The sequence below is a fragment of the Electrophorus electricus genome, chromosome 10 (assembly GCF_041902795.1).
Source record: "Electrophorus electricus isolate QZ-2024a chromosome 10, ASM4190279v1, whole genome shotgun sequence".
Taxonomy (NCBI): domain Eukaryota; kingdom Metazoa; phylum Chordata; class Actinopteri; order Gymnotiformes; family Gymnotidae; genus Electrophorus; species Electrophorus electricus.
The window spans coordinates 12963420-12970592 of record NC_137506.1 but is presented as its reverse complement, the minus strand read 5'-3'; positions in this window follow the sequence as shown (position 1 = coordinate 12970592).

Sequence of the window (7173 nt, the reverse complement as noted above, 5' to 3'; positions counted from 1 at the left end):
ACAGAAATCTTTATATTCAATCTCACATGCAACACCTCATGTGTCGCTGGCTAGCGCACATGCTGACCCAGACTGGCAGAGAGTAGGGTTGTGGACAAAACGCGTGTTGAGCGCAACTGATTGGATAAAAGAACCCCAGTGTAAAATTATGTACAGCCCAAGCATAGACGTGTGGAAAATGCCAACCCCGTATAGGCTAAATTGCAGAAGGGGGGTCGAGCTTGTAAGTCCAAATATAGTAATTATGGCAGCCTCTGTTACCCTCTCAGAGGAAGAGGAAGAGGAACTGAAAACAGTTCCTGCAGGGTTATGGGCACAGGGAAAAAATGATGTGGGCTTAATAAAAGGATGTGAGCCTGTCCACATCACCCCAAAATCTGATTACAGACCACACCAGCACCAATACCCTCTAAAACCAGAGGCAGTGGAGGGCATCAGGCCTGTGTTCCAATCATTAAAACAAGCAGGAGTTATCGTACCATGCCCAGACTCACCAGTACGTACTCCAATTTTCCCAGTTAAGAAGCCAGGGAGAGATGAATGGAGATTTGTGCAGGATTTGCAGGCTGTCAACGCGGCAGTACACCCTAGAGCCCCAGAAGTTCCAAACCCGCACACCATTCTCTCTCAGATCCCACCAGACAGTAAGTGGTTCAGTGTAGTTGATTTGGCCAACGCTTTCTTTAGCGTACCTGTGCACAAGGATAGCCAATTTTGGTTTGCTTTCACTTTTGAAGGAAAGCTATACACATTCACGAGATTGTGTCAAGGGTATTGTGAATCACCAACCATTTACAATGCCGCCTTACATCGAAGCCTAGAGGCTTTAGAACTCCCTAAGGGAATAGCCTTGCTGCAATATGTTGATGATCTTTTGATTTGTGGGAGAACACGAGAAGCGTGTAAACAAGCCACGGTGGCACTGCTACATCATTTAGCAGGGGAAGGCCATAAGGCATCCAAATCCAAACTACAGTTTTGTAAGCAGCAAGTGCATTTTTTAGGACATGACATCACTGAACAAACGCGCATGCTGACTAAAGACCGAGTGAATGCCATTTTGACTATACCAAAGCCCATGACGAAAAAACAACTGTTGTCCTTTTTAGGAATGTGTTCCTATTGTAGGACATTCATACCATCCTATGCAGAACATGAGGGACCACTCAGAGATATAATACCGACCAAAGGGTCAAATTCCTCACAGCCGGAATGGACGCCGGAAGCTGAGGCGGCCTTCACAACACTGAAACAGCTGTTACAAGTCATGCCAGCGTTAGGCATTCCCGACCCAAACAAACCATTTGAACAGACAGTGGATGTTAAAGGGCAATATATGACAAGTGTATTGACACAAAAACATGGGGACAAACAAAGGCCAGTGGCCTACTTCTCAGGAAAATTAGATACAGTCGCAGCAGGCCTACCTTTATGTGTAAGAGCTGTGGCAGCCGCCGAGAAGGCACTAGTGGCTTCCAGAGACATAGTAGGCTACGCTAAGCTTACCCTACATGTGCCTCATGCAGTGTCAAGAATACTGCAAGATCAAAAAGTGGCACATTTGTCCACTCAGCGATGGCTTAGGTACCACACTGCCTTATTAGACATGCCAAATGTTACTGTGAAATGATGCACAACTCTAAATCCCTCCACTCTATTGCCTACAGAGGAGGAAGGAGAGCCCCATGACTGCCAACAGGTGTTAGAAATTGCAACATCTCCCAGAATAGATTTAAAGGAGGAACCAATATTTAATGCGGACCTGGAATTTTTTGTGGACGGTTCAGCTAAACGTGACTCTCAAGGCACTAATCGAGCAGCATATGCTGTTGTGTCACACACAGAAGTGGTGAAAGCAGAACCACTCCCATCTAATTACTCAGCGCAGGCAGCTGAACTTGCTGCACTCATATATGCGTGTAAACTAGCACAAGACAAGACCGTGAACGTCTGGACCGATTCCCGGTACGCGTGGGGAGTAGCACATGACTTTGGGGCCATTTGGAGACATTGCAACTTTCTCACCAGCTCAGGAGCAAAGATAAAGAATCACCGCCTAGTAGCAGAGCTGTTGGAAGCAATTCAACTACCAAAGGAAGTAGCAATTATAAAGTGCGCTGCACACACTAAGGCGGATGACGCCGTATCAAAAGGGAATGCTTATGTGGATAAAGTAGCTCAACTCACAGCGTTACAACCGCTCCATACACAAATGGCACAAGCAGATACCGAAACCAGAATATCTACTAAAGATATCCAAAAACAAGCCACTCCACAAGATTATGTGAAATGGAAAAAAGGGGGGTGTAAACAAATAGGCGGGATATGGGTACACCCAGATATGAACAAACCCTGTCTCCCCACAGCTTATATGAAAGGACTAATTGAGATTGCTCATGGGAGGAGTCACATGAGCAAAGGGGGGATAGTGGAGAGTATAACGAGACATTGGTATGCACCAGGAATAAACACACACACCCAAAATTTTTGTTCCCGATGCTTGGTATGTGCACAAAACACACCACACGGAGACAATCATACCAAACACGCACCCGCCGGACACCCGCCGCCTAGTGAGCCATTTCAACATTGGCAAATAGATTTTGTAGAACTAACACCAGCTGAAGGAAAGAGGTACATGCTTGTGTGTGTGTGCATGTTTAGCAAGTGGGTGGAGGCCTTCCCAACGGGAAAACAAGATAGTGATGCAGTAGCAAAAGCGCTACTGAGAGAAATTATTCCCCGGTGGGGGTGGGGTTACCACAATGAGTGTCCAGTGACAATGGGACACCCTTCGTACATGAAGGACTAAAAGCTCTGACTAAATACCTAGGGGTAGATATGAGAAAACACTGCAGCTATCACCCTGCTAGTGCAGGGGCAGTAGAACGGACAAACGGCACCATTAAAGGAGGTCTAGCTAAATTAACGCAGGAAACAGGCATGAATTGGGTAAAATGCCTTCCCCTCGTCCTGTGGCAATGCCGAACCAGACCGCAGGCACGAACAGGCTTATCAGCTTTTGAGATAGTGTTTGGACGGCCTCCCAACACGGGGATAGGACCGCCCGACTGGGATACTAACCTGATCAATGAGTCAATTTTGCAGTATTGTGTGTCTCTGCACAAATCTCTCTCCCATGTGTCTAAGCAGGTGAAGGCAGTCCTTCCTGAGGTGACAAATACTCCATTCCACACCCACCAACCAGGTGATTGGGTGCTGATAAAGGACTTCAGAAGGAAGCGGTGGAACCAGCCCAGGTGGAGAGGACCATTCCAAGTGCTGCTGACGACTAACACCGCCGTCAAAACCGACGGACGAGCAACGTGGATACACCACACTCATTGCAAGAAGGCGCCAGAACGACCTGAGGACTCATGATGAATTTTCTGTTTGTCACTATCCTACTCACTACTCTCGCCCCGATCGCGGGACGACAACTCCTGCCAGAGGAAAGATGCAAAGGCAATATCACTTGTGCAATGGCATTGGTGACGGCAACCACTGCCAAGCCAAACCAGTCTTGCCTAGTGTGTCACCCCTTTCAGGTGCCATGGACGCCCATACCCATCACCCACGACATGGCGACCCAGATGACCAATAAGACTACATGTGAACTAAATAGGCTAACAGGACAGCTCTATAATTTATCTAGAGAAATCATAAGCTCGATGAAAATACCCGGCTGGGCGGGTAATGGGAGGGCAAAAGTGGCACATCGAAATAATGACTGCGAGACTACGACAAAGATGCATTTAGCCGATATGACTTTTGATACAACTAATATTCAAGGGGACTGGTGCTTGTGTTCAAAAGGGGGGGAACCCACTGACCCTTATCTAGGACATACCGAGTGTAAGGTGAATTATATAGCATTAGATAAGGATGGGCACAACTATACCATTCAGGGAAGAAATGAATTAAGGAATGCCACAAAAACCTTTAGTGGGAGATGCAACAGTATAGTCAACCCTATTACACAAGGGGCAATGATGTGGGCATGTGGGGCAAAAACCTACTCCGCCCTCCCCATTACCAAGGCCAGTAATTGGAAGAAAACTGGAAAGAACTATGAGTTCCAGTGGTCAGGATGTTGCACACCAGTACTCCTAACCCCGCCAGTGTCTATTTTCAAACTACGTGGGGCACATGCACACACCATACATAAACGAGGCACTGGCAAGCAGCACCCCGCTAAATACAATGGCTATACCCTGGCCGACCCATGGACCACCCCTGCATCGGCAATAGGTTGGTCTATATTTCTGGGAGGAGGCACCACTGCAGCCTTGAATAAGATTAACGGTTTAGCGTGGCAAGTCCTAACTCTGGCCAATAGGACTGAGACAATTTTTACACTCCTAAACCAAGAATTGCACCAGATTCGCCAAGTAGTCCTGCAGAATAGAATGGCCTTAGATTTGCTCCTAGCCGAGGAAGGTGGGGTGTGTAAGAAGATAAATGTATCATGTTGTTTTCACATCCCAGATTATTATGATAATATAACAGACCTGATTACACATATGAAACAGGACATCCAGGAGCCGTCCCCAGCAGACAATTCATGGTTCTCATGGTTCACCTCGGCCCTGGGCCCGTGGGGACACTGGACAGTGACGGTGCTTTTTCCTGTGCTCATTGTCGTATTGATGGTTATGTGTTTCCTGCCATGTATTATGAATTGTTGTGTCACCTGGGTGACCAATCTTACTCGTGTACAGTATCAACTGTTGCAAGAACTGCCAAAGGGGGTGGATGAGGATTCTGAGGAATTTAATGACCTCCAGGCACTATTCATTGAAAATTAAAGTCTAGATGATGTTGATGATTGACAAAGAATCAAAGGGGGGAAGTGTGAAGGAAATATTGTTGTGTTTCTTTCTCTATCATTGTAAAGCGTGAGAAAGCTTAGCATAAGATTAGAAGAACAGGACGTTCCCTAGAGAACGTCCTTGAAGAAATACACTCCTTCCAAGGAGTTATCTGGTCTCAGCAGAAGCAAACCCTCCCTCGTTCTCTCGAACGCTACGGCTATTATATAAGGGGAGGGAAATCACCCAAAGGAAAGCGAAGCAAATAGGCACGCTCATTTTTTGAAACTAATAACTCAATAAAATCTTCTTATCCACATCTGACTCCTTGTTTGCTGAATTTCCACCACAATATACACATATTAGGGGAGATTTTTTCATTGGTTTGTATATGTTTGTGAAGGAATGCACATAGTTCTTATGTTTGAGCCACTTTAAAGATATTTTTTGACTTGTATCAGAAAGGAATGCAAGCATTTATTCATATCAACATTTTCCTTGCAGAGTCATTTCAAAGACGATGCAACAGAATAGTTTTGCTTTTCTATTCTGTACTTTGTTTATTGACAGGTAATTCCACCCTCAACTTTTTAGGGTGCCTCCCCATAATTGCTCAGCTCTTCTGTGTAATAAAAGCAGGATTGGTTTGTATATCACATTGGTGTAGGTCGTTTTCACCTGTTATATAAAGAACATTCTAATGGCTTTGGGGGAGACGAACCAAATTAGTCCTTTATAATTGTAATTATATATTACTTTGCTTCATTAGACGTTTGTGATTATTCCTGTTATTCATCAACTTAGGTACCGTGATTTACTGGGGTAGGTCAAATTAAAAGGTAATTGCCTGCTTATATTAGGTAAGCAAAGTTTTTTATGTCATAGTTTTCACTTACTATGATTGGGACAATATATCTTTTACATGAGGATGGATTTTATCAAAGCTTATATGGATCTGTATGCCATGCATAGGATGCTTATGCTTTATTTAGTTCACTAAATACAAGCAGTTAATTTTTGTTTTAAATGTTGATGTTCCACCTGCTCCATCAGACCCTCTGCTTTGACACTATGTCCACCTGGTGTACATCAGTAAGCACAGCCTATAACAAGGTATGTCTTAGCCACTTGTAATCTTCTAAGCATTAACATTCACAACATTTTTATGTCAATGTTAGTCTTTATAGTTTCCATAACTAGGTGCTTAACTGAAATCAGCTCCAGTGTTTCATGTTGATGTCTTTCATTTTTCATACATAGTCATGTATATATTTGTGACATGCTACATTTTTTACTGTTTTCACTTGAACAAGGAAAATCATACTCAAAACATATATAAGTGGACAGTCAGGGTGAAATAAGTAACATTCTCCTTTTATTGTTTTAGTTAGTCTTTTGGCCAATGTTTTTTTTAAAAAGAGATAAGGAGATACCAGAAAAAAATAGAAAAGCAAATAATAGAGGAAGATGGCATGGGATGGAGGGATGGAGGGATGATAAAAGACAGGGGTAGTAACGGATAATTTATTCTATTCTCTCAGCTATTCTCTTTAACTAATTCTGAAGTCTGCATCTTTATTTTCTATTTGAATGTTAACTTTACGACTAGCTGATTGGGGATTTAGGAACGACACTAGCGTTGATTTTGATTCTAGCCACATTTCTAGTAATAAGCAGTGTTACAACTCTGCATGCAAAGTCACTGAACAGTTGACTGTTAATTCTGTATTAAGCATAATGCAAAAAATACAACAACATATTTTGTTGTGATTTAAAAAATTACGTCCTAAATGCATGCGTTGTAAATACATTGACATTAGTATTTTTAATTAATTTCTAACATTCAGAGACATTCAGAGGTGTTTCTATTAGGCCCAGAGTCAGCTAGGTCTCCACTCTCTAATTACTCAATGAACCTCAATGGTCTCCCAATCACATCTTCTCTAACAGTTAAAGATCTTGGAGTTATGGATCCCAGTCTCTCGTTCGAAGCTCACGTAAATAAATAATGTTTCTAGGACCCCCTTTCTCCACCTTAGAAACATTTCAAAGATTAGGAACATGCTCTACACACATAATGCAGAAAAGGTAGTCCATGCATTTATTACTTCAATATTGGACTACTGTAATCCCTTACTATCTAGCTGTGCTATTAAGTGCCTAAAGTGCCTAGCGAGTTCAAAATGCAGCAGCCATAGTTCTTAATAGAGCTAGAAAATTTGATCACATCAATCATATCTTAGCTACTTTACTTTGGCTCCCAGTAAAATTTCGTATTGATTTTAAACTACTTTTAATAATTCCAAATGTGCATTAGACTTTACAGTAACCTAAGACAACCTTTTTGCATGAAGGGAACTGG